The sequence below is a fragment of the Mchenga conophoros genome, linkage group LG22 (assembly GCF_057382185.1).
Source record: "Mchenga conophoros isolate Kocher_MC1m ecotype Shallow Benthic linkage group LG22, M_conophoros_male_GT1.1, whole genome shotgun sequence".
NCBI classification, from domain to species: domain Eukaryota; kingdom Metazoa; phylum Chordata; class Actinopteri; order Cichliformes; family Cichlidae; genus Mchenga; species Mchenga conophoros.
This window is the reverse complement of record NC_140546.1, coordinates 28,383,018-28,393,326: the sequence shown is the minus strand read 5'-3', so window position 1 is coordinate 28,393,326 and position 10,309 is coordinate 28,383,018. Positions and strand designations below refer to the sequence as shown.

General features: G+C 42.8%; 1 long non-coding RNA gene across 1 annotated transcript; it reads left to right on the top strand.

Moving 5' to 3' along the window:
* Positions 1-7,325: 7,325 nt before the first annotated feature.
* LOC146549657 (uncharacterized) lies at positions 7,326-9,343 on the top strand. The gene is made up of 3 exons (XR_014890411.1): positions 7,326-7,802; positions 8,961-9,015; positions 9,272-9,343. It is a non-coding gene; the product is annotated as an uncharacterized LOC146549657 (long non-coding RNA).
* Positions 9,344-10,309: the final 966 nt, after the last annotated feature.

The window sequence follows — 10,309 nt, the reverse complement described above, 5'->3', positions numbered from 1 at the left end:
CAAGCTGGAGTCAGAATGTGATTTTTTTTATCCCCTGGAGATCCCCTAGATTAGAACTATGATAACTTTTTCTGGTGGTATGAATCAGCGATTTTGACCATATGAGAAATTAGGAGTAAGTGAGTCAGGAAACAGTAAGTAAAGCTGCACAGATAATTCTGTGAAACACCTGAACCTAGGTTATTGCTGAACATCTTAACCAATTTCTTCTTATCTGAGGTTGACAGTTTCTTCTTTGTCTCAAAATTCTCTGACATCTCCTGAAGTGATCTTGAACACAGTATGCAGTGATCGGTCCTTCTAGACTGAAAACAGCAGAGGCTGGTAGCCCTTTCACCAGTTAAAAATATCTGGTGGATCATGAAACAAAAGATACAACATAGTAGACAAAAGCAAATGCTATAAATTGATAAGCATGGCCTCGTCCCAACTTTTTTGAGACCTGTTGCTGTCATCAATTTAAAATGAGCTAATTATTTTCTTAAAATGGCAGTAATCTTAGTTTAAACCCTTGGTATATTTTCTATAATTTATCACTGGCATCAGGACAGTATTCTGAAAGTACTCTGTATCAATATATAGCCTATGTATTGTTATCATAGCGGAAATCAGAAATAGTGCAACCCTAAAGCTTACTAGCTTACTTAAGACATAGTGGTAACAACACCCTACGGATACAGCATAAGTATGCAGGTACTTCAATGCTACTGTACTTGACAGCATCACATCAATATTTATACACTAATTTATAGTATGTGTTGTTCAAACATGCTTATTTTCTTCTTACTGTGTATAAATGACAAAGAAGAGACAACTAAAAAATGTGTTTTTCAAAATTTTGCATACTCGTATTTATCCTAATGAATAATGCATATGAACAATATATACACTGAACTTTTACAGGGTAATTGCAGCAATTTTACGCAATTCAAAAAAAAAGAATTCACATGTCTGTTAAAACCACAACTTTATTAAATACTTTAAAAAGGAATGGACTTCATATTTAGACTTTAATGACACTCCCGGAATATCTGCTTCTGTTCTATGGGAAGCAGGGAAAGCTGTGATGAGAGGTAAAATAATTTCTTTCTCATCACACAAAAAGAAAGAAGAAAACAAAAATATTCAGGAATTAGAAAAAAACATCAAATCACTAGAAGAAGCCTACGCGTCCCACCAAGATCAGGAAACATTGAACAAAATATGCAAAACAAAACTAGAATTAAATGAAACTATTAATAAAAAAACACAATTCCTTATACAAAGACTTCGCTTGCAGAATTTTGAACACAGTAACAAATCAGGTCGATTTCTAGCTAACCAGCTAAAAATAAATAAAGAAAAAACAACTATATGTGCTGCTAAAGATTTATCGGGGAACACAATATATGATCCTGGAAGAATAAACAACATTTTTAGGGATTTCTATGAAACTTTATACTCACCACAAATAAACCCATCTAAAAATGAAATTGATCTGTTTCTTGACAACGTAACTCTTCCAAAATTACTAGACAGTCAAGCAATGGAATTGGATTCGCCACTGACGCCAAGTGAACTCCAGGAAGCCCTGATAAGTATGCCCAATAATAAGGCTCCAGGTCCAGACGGCTTCCCTGCAGAATTCTACAAAGAATTCTGGACAATTTTGGCACCAGTATTCCACAGCATGTTGCAGGAAATCGAGGAAAAGGGCAGACTACCACCAAATATGAATTCTGCCAACATTAGTCTCCTGCTAAAACCAGGCAAAGACCCTTTATTTCCCTCAAGCTATCGTCCAATTTCTCTTTTAAATGTAGACCTTAAAATAATCTGCAAAGCTCTCTCAAAGAGATTAGAGAAAATGACCCCCCTCTTAATTCATCCTGACCAAACTGGTTTCATAAAAGGTCGGCACTCCTCAACAAACACTCGTAGATTACTTAATTTAATAGACTACTCATACGATAAAAACATCGAAGCCATAATATTATCTCTAGATGCAGAAAAAGCATTTGACAGAGTTAATTGGAAATTTTTATTCGCAACTTTACACAAATTTGGTTTTGGAAACTCTTTCATAAACTGGATAAGAATATTATACAATTCCCCAACGGCTCGTATCAGAACAAATGACCAGACATCCTCCAGCTTCTGTCTCCTGAGGGGCACCAGACAGGGATGCCCACTCTCCCCCTCACTTTTTGCAATTTTTATCGAACCTCTAGCAGCAGCATTTAGACAGGCTACAACAATTAAGGGCATAAAATGTAAGAACATAGAACATAAAATCAGTCTCTATGCGGATGATGTGTTGCTTTTTCTGCAAAACACACAAACCAACCTCTCTGAGGTAATTACTTTAATAAACTGGTTTTCAAGAGTTTCAGATTATTCAATTAACTGGCCAAAATCTACAGTTCTCCCCATTAACTGCTCCTTCCATAATTCTTCCTCTGCCCCACTGCAATCCGGAAATATTAAATATTTAGGTATTAATATCTCTCCTAAGCTTTCAGACTTAACTAAACTAAACCACATCCCACTTCTAAAGAAAGTAGAAGGCGATCTGACTAGATGGAAATCTTTACCCATATCACTCATGGGAAGGGTCGCCACTATAAAAATGATGGTCTTGCCAAAAATAAATTACTTATTTTTGATGATCCCTAACAAACCATCACAAGATTGGTTCAGATCTCTGGATTCATATATTTCCAAATTCCTTTGGAAAGATAAACCCCCGCGTATTAGCTTAAAAACGCTACAAAGAACCAAGGATAGAGGAGGATTAGATCTGCCTAATTTTCACCAATACTTCTTAGCCAACAGGCTTCAGTTCATCTCAGAATGGTTAAAACATACCTTCTTAGTTGAGCCCTGGCTAGATGTTGAACAGGCACTATGCAAGGATCTAGAGATTTCAGACCTACCATTTATTAGCTCAAACATCAAAAGACATGAATGCTTTAAAAGTATCAACATCAGCTTTTCTCTAACAGCATGGTGGGAGTTTCTAAAAATAACGGAGTCTTCATTAATCCCATGCAAACGTACACCTATCTGGAATAACCCTGACATATTACAAAACAATAATATGATTAATTTCCCAGAATGGAGTTGTAAAGGAATTAAATACTTAGAACATATATTAGAGGGAACAGAATTTATTCCATTTGACAGACTAGTTGAACAATATGGGATCAACAAGACAAGGTTTTTAGAATATCAACAAATTAAATCCATAGTAAAAAAGAAATTTAACCTCAGTCAAGTTGAATTACAAACACCACTAAGTGCGGCACATTTTCTTACTCTTAAATCCCCCAAATTATTATCTAAAATATACAGAACACTTTCTAAATTAGATGAATCAATATCCCTTCCTACTGCAAAGTGGGAAGCAGATTTATCAGTCAACCTAGACCAAAACTTCTGGTCTCAGATTTGCTTAAAAACTTTTAAATTAATTAAAAATCCCAGTCTGCAATTAATACAATACAAAATACTTCATAGAGTGCACTATACAGGTCATCGGATGTTCAAGATGGGCTTTACATCTTCCAACAACTGCTCACACTGTCAAGGCAATACACCAGACAATTACATCCACGCTCTTTGGTTCTGTCCACCAGTGCAAAAGTTTTGGCGCGAGATATGTGAAGACTTATCAAAATGTCTGAAATGTAACATTCCAACCTCCCCCTTAGTGTGTTTGTTGGGCAGCTTAGATAATGTCACTTCAGAAAAGAATATAGCCCATATGATCTTCACTGCCCTATGCATAGCCAAGAAAACAGTCCTCATGAACTGGAAAAATAAAAATAATCTTAATTCTAACCAATATAGAAATTATCTATTAGATTACATTAGTCTTGACACAGCCTCTGCCACCACATCAGATCAATTGCTCTGGGCCCCTTTTATCAGCTCCATCACCTAGTGGGGGTGGGGGGTCATAGTTTGGTCCCGCCTTCACTGTTGTGATTGGTGAGGGGGTAGGGACAGGCTTAGGGCGTCGGGGGGTTCCCCGGAGGCATCTTCCTTGGGGGGCTCAACCCGGGGTAGCGGTCACGTCCGGTTGAGGGCTCTGTTGGCTCTCAGGTGACTGTTTCCTCGCGGCTGCGTGCAGCGGGGCTAGGGGAGGGTCTGTGCTGACGGACGTGGGTTACTGACCTGGCAACCTGGCTGCCCCTGGGTGGGTCCGGGATGGGCGTGAGGTTCTGGGGGTGCTCCGTCTCTGGGCGGGGGCCCGGGCCGGGCCTCGGGGGCTCGGGTCCTGGTTGGTGTGTTGCCGGGGTTGTGGGCGGGTGGGTGCATGGGGGCCCGGCCCTGGAGCAGGGTGCCGCCGGTGCATCGAGCCGCCTGGGGGGCTCTTCAACTGGTGGGGGGGATGGTCACATCTGGCAGGAGCTTTCTTCTCTCAGGAACTCTCTGCAGGAGGGGGAGATACAGGAGAGGTGGAGGAAGATCTCAGCCTGGGCGTTTACCGTCTTATGTAGTCTGGAAGATGTGTGGTTGGTGGGGTGGGTGCAGTTTTCTTTGTGGTGGGGTTGGGTGGACTGTCCAGGGCTCTGTGGAGCCAGGGGGCGCTACTGCACTGGGCCCCGGTCTGATGGGCCTGGGCCCCCCTTCCCTGGCGGGTCGCGGAGGGTGGGAGTGCCTACTGGGGTCAGCGGGGGAGCTGGCCCCAGGGAGGGGTTACCTGCCCCTCCCTTCCTTCCCTCCCCATCTCCAGCTGCCTCCCTCTTCCCGCTCCTCCACAACCACCCACACATGCAGGGCCTTGGAGTGGGGGTATGTCACCAGGGTGCAGAGGAGGCTACCCCCCCCCCCCCCGTCCCCTTCTGGCTGCCTCTGCCTCAATTTTATCCCACAACTTAGACATTCACATTATTCACACTCTCATTACACATACATATAGGATCTTGGGGGTGGGCACAATCACGGAGTCCAAATCACCATCAGGGTGTATACCTCACCCCTGACGTCGTTGCCCACCTCTCAATTTTAAATACACTTAGTCATTGAGGGTTAGCAGGAGGGACTATGCGCTTACCTGCTGCTCCTTGGCAGGTAGCTCCATGCCCTCCTGGGTTTTAATTGCACCTTAGAACACATATGCATCAACACTACAATGAGCGGGTGGAGGGAGGTTTGGAGTCTTCTCCCACCCCCATTCTCTGCGGCCTGCTGGAGCGGGAGGGCTAGTAGGAGGAGTTGGCCGTCCGACTGCGGTCTGGGGTGTGGGGCCTCCCTGCTGCTGCGGAGTCGGGGTGGTCTGCCTCTCCCCACCGCAGGGAAAAGGGTAACACCACCTGGGTCTGGGTGCAATTCCCCCCTCCAGGGGCAAGGGTACCTAGACCCGGTTTGTAGAGTACGCTTGGGGAGTGTGATTGTGTGTACAGCGTCTCTTTATGTCTGTCTCCACGTTGGTTGAGTGTGGAGTGAGTGCATATGAGAGCATGAGGGTGGGAATGGATGTTTGTGTCTGTGTGTGCCTGTATGTCTGTGTCTATATGTCAGGTTGGGTATCAGACGCCACCTCTCTGGGGACACCTCAGGCCCTCCAAGGTTTGGAGGCCTATCTCCACCCACCACCACTTCCCCTGCCGGTGGCGGACTCCCTCAGGTGTCGGTGTGTTGGTGGTTCTTTGTGTCTGGGGGTGGGCGTCCGGGTACACACCGGCTCACTCCTTGGCGGCCGCTTGTCGGGGCCTGGGGCCTGGGGCTCGCTCGGGCCCCTTTGGAGGTGGGGTGCCCCCGGCCTCTCGGCCTAGGGCTCGGTCACTCAGGCGCAGCTGGGGGCCGGCGGAGCTCACGGGCGCGTCACTGCAACCCCCCCTGGCTTCTGCTCCGCGGCTGCTGAGTGAGCCCTCATCTGGGACTCTCCTCAGCTCTTACTGGAACAGTGGCGCGGCTGCCCCTCTGTTGGTCTTCCATGGTCTCTTGTGTTCTGGGGGCCTCTGGATGTCTGGAGTTTTGATCTCCTCCATACCCGCTTCACACCCTGGAGGACGGGGCTGTGGCCCCCCCACACTCCCTAGCAGATCATTACATGGAGAAACCTTTGGAATGCAAGCATGCTGATCCACACAGGTATGCACACATGGGTATTCACAGACGCGGACTAAAGCTTTCTTGGCTGCTGCCTCAAAGCACACTGTGCGCTGTCTATCTTGCGTGCTGCACAATATCGTTTATTACTTAGTAAATACTGATATCTATGACTAGCTAGTTTATTGTGATGGTGCTTTGTTTTCTCTATTATTATGTTGCTCTTTGTTGTTTGCTGTCTCCTCTGTTTGTTTGTTTGTTTGTTTGTTTGTTTTTTCTCCATACAGGTGACCCAGGAGTTTTTTTTTTTTTTTTTTTTTTTTGTCTCTCTTCCCCCCCCTTCTCACCGTCTCTTCTCCCCTTGGGTTTTCTTTCTTTCTCTCCCCCTCTCTCTCTCATTCATTCCCCCTGTCCTATTTATTAAAAAAAAAAAAAAAAAAATGACAAAGGATGAACTGAAGCTCTGCCATCACGTAATGTCGCATACTGCTGTTTCTGATGTCATTTAAAAAAAAAAAAAAAAAAAAAAAAAAAAAAAAAAAACACAACCTCAAGATTATGCATATTTAGCTTTAAATGATTTATTTAATCCCTTTTCTAGTATAGTTTGCCAAGGTTTACATTCTCAGTAACCTTGCATTCCTTCCTTATTTCTTTGTTGCACTTCAATGAATTACTCCTCTTAAATGACAACGAAAATGCAGAGAGTTGAAACAAACAATCAAGAGAGAATTTCCAGACACAACCTGAATGCAGGCGTGTTAACTGACTCATAATGGAAACTGTCGCCACTTCATTACACAATCTTGGAAAGCTAGTAAGGGACCAATACACGGCTAGTTTACAGGGACTGTTATGAGCTGAATTTAGGTCAAAAGATTTGGATTTTGAATTCACAACCAAATAACTTACTGAGTGCAGTTCAGTACTTTTATCTACACAAGGTTCAAAAAACAGCAAGGACTTGTGGCTAGTGATATCACTGGGATTTAATAAGGCTTGGTCTGGTGGCCTTGACTGTGCACTAGGGCTGCCACAAACGATTATTTTGATAGTCGACTACACTGTAATCCCTAACAGTTGTTCTAGCTCATAACTAATAAGCTCATAACACTCAAATGTCGTTTTGTAGTTGAGCAAACTATAAAGTATTGAGCTCTGTTGGCTTTTATGCAGCTTTAATTGAATAGGGCTCAATATTTTTTAGCTAAATTTTTTGGAACGCTCAAAAAGTTTAAGAAGCATATATTAGTGACGTTCTGGTGGGTGGAGTCTTGTCGCTCCCTCAGGAAAGCTTAGTCAGCCATCTTGAATTTACCTTGATACGGGGAAGTTTTGGCCAGCCCGTGTGGATTAAGAGTCCCCAACTTCAACCCACCACCTTATTTTTTTTCATCAACTGCCCTAAATTTGGTAAGTCTAACGTGTTTTTGTTTTGTTTAAATTTAATTTCGATAAACATTCTTTTTTATTTTTTACTGGAAATATATTCGTACTTTGTGCACAGTGAATGTTTGTTATAAATGAATTCGAATCCAAGTAATTGTAATTTTAGAAGTTTTCTAATGTGACAAATACGTAATGTTATTTCAAATTAGAATGATGTAACGTTTTGGCGGTTTTCCGTGGGGGACAACATTTCCCATAATGCATTGTATTCTTGCCCGGGAAGTTGACGGTGGCAGTTCTAGCTCCATGCATTTGAACTTTCTACTAAAACTTTCCACTGGTTGTCGTATTCGCCGGTAACGTACGTGCGTATTGTGAGTATACTTATTTCAATAAGTGTCCGTGTTACACAGTCAGTAGTTTACGCTGTTGAGCTGTGTGTGTGTGCTAGCATGAAGCGAACAATAATAAACAACATGAGTGTGTTATCATGATGGTAATTAGACACGTTTGTATTTTTTCGTAGTCTCAAATGTGTGGTTGTGAGATAATCTCGAAATCCTTTTAACAGTTTAGAGGGGTATTCCACTAAGCGAGCTCTACAAGTCAAGGCTTGCGGAAAAATGCATCGCCTGATTCAGCCTAACATTATACACTGGTCGAACTCGGTGCTACGAACGAAGTTCAGCTAAATTGTTCGCGCTAATTCGACAAGGCTCAACCAGCCAGACTGAGGCGCCTCCTTGACACCTTTAAGCCAGACCCTATCGATCTTTGCTAGATAAATTGAAATGAAATGAAAATAAAGAGCCGCGTTCTGCTCCCAGGCTAAGAAAGAATCATTGATGCAGACTGTGCGGATCACAAATACTCCCTAACCTGTAAGGCTGGGGTGTCCAAACTTTTTTCACTGAGGGCTACTTACTAGAAATTAGGTAAATAACCTTAACTTTAGTGTATTAAAGTGTATTAAAGATCACAAAATCACTTAAAAGTGGTCGAATATGTTATATTGTTGAATATAATTAAAGACAAAACTGCTTTCATCACAGCTTTCCATAAATGGATCTTTATTGATTCATTCAGAAAAAGCTTTGGTAGCTTATTTTCAGAACAGCAGCCTCAAATTTCTTCTTAGACAGAAGATTTACAGCACAGAGAAAAAACAATAAAAGGGAAAATAGGACGGGTAAATTTCAAGTTTGTTATTTAAGTTATTAAGCTTAGCAACACACCTATCAACATTAGTTTGAAACGGTTAACATTAACAGACTGAACTGGACTTAATAACAGGAGTGCATATAATCTTAGTAAATTATTGTGGTGAGTATCAGCTGCGCTGGGTATGTAAATCGGGCCATCCAGCTGCGGTGCTGATTCGACGTCACTCGTGCCAAAAATCCGGACAAATGTCACTTGATCAAGGAGCAGATCTGCATCAGATGAGATCAGCTGACTACTTGTGTGTGTGTGCTGTGCAAGAAATGTTTTTGAACATTAATAAGTCGTCTTTGTGCACATATTGTTTACAGATATCAGACTGCAAAGAGCGCTACAGAGAGTCAACATTTCACCAGTTGTCAGTGGGTGAGTTTTATAATTTGTGTCCCAATTTAAATAAAAAATAAATACAAAGAAACTAGAGAATTTTGCCTTGAATTATTCAAAATTTTTAGATTTTTTTTGGGTTACCCTTCTAGATTGACAGGTTTAGCCCGTTACACAAAAAGTTTGGACACCCCTGATCTATAACAATGACAATCAGAACATGGCTATCCAACACTTTGTTTTTACTCTGCATTTGTGTAAATACTATTCTAATAGATATTGTGTGTTCATCTAGGAACAGCATGATGTAAATACAAGACGGGCCCTCGTCCTTCGTGCACTTCCTGTGTACCTGCGTGAAGATGCCTCCACGTTATTCAGGACTTGTGATGTAAGTGTACTGGCCTCAGCATCAACCATATGACATTGCTCAGAACTCAAGGAGAACCAGGGTGTACAGTGGGGCAAAAAAGTATTTAGTCAGCCACCGATTGTGCAAGTTCCCCCACTTAAAAAAATGACAGAGGTCAGTAATTTGCACCAGAGGTACACTTCAACTGTGAGAGACAGAATGTGAAAAAAAATCCATGAATTCACATGGTAGGATTTGTAAAGAATTTATTCGTAAATTAGGGTGGAAAATAAGTATTTGGTCACCTCAAACAAGGAAAATCTCTGGCTCACACAGACCTGTAACGTCTTCTGTAAGAAGCTTTTCTGTCCCCCACTCGTTACCTGTATGAATGGCACCTGTTTGAACTCATCATCTGTATAAAAGAGACCTGTCCACAGCCTCAAACAGTCAGACTCCAAACTCCGCCATGGCCAAGACCAAAGAGCTTTCGAAGGACACCAGGAAAAGTATTGTAGACCTGCACCAGACTGGGAAGAGTGAATCTACAATAGGCAAGCAGCTTGGTGTGCAAAAATCAACTGTGGGAGCAATCATCAGAAAATGGAAGACATACAAGACCACTGATAATCTCCCTCGATCTGGGGCTCCACGCAAGATCTCATCCCGTGGGATCAAAATGATCATGAGAACGGGGAGCAAAGATCCCAGAACCACACAGGGGGACCTGGTGAATGACCTGCAGAGAGCTGGGACCAAAGTAACAAAGGTCACCATCAGTAACACACTACAACGGCAGGGAATCAAATCCCGCAGTGCCAGACGTGTTCCGCTGCTGAAGCCAGTGCATGTCCAGGCCCGTCTGAAGTTTGCCAGAGAGCACATGGATGATACAGCAGAGGATTGGGAGACTGTCATGTGGTCAGATGAAACCAAAGTAGAACTTTTGGGTATAAACTCAACTCGTCGTGTTTGGAGGAA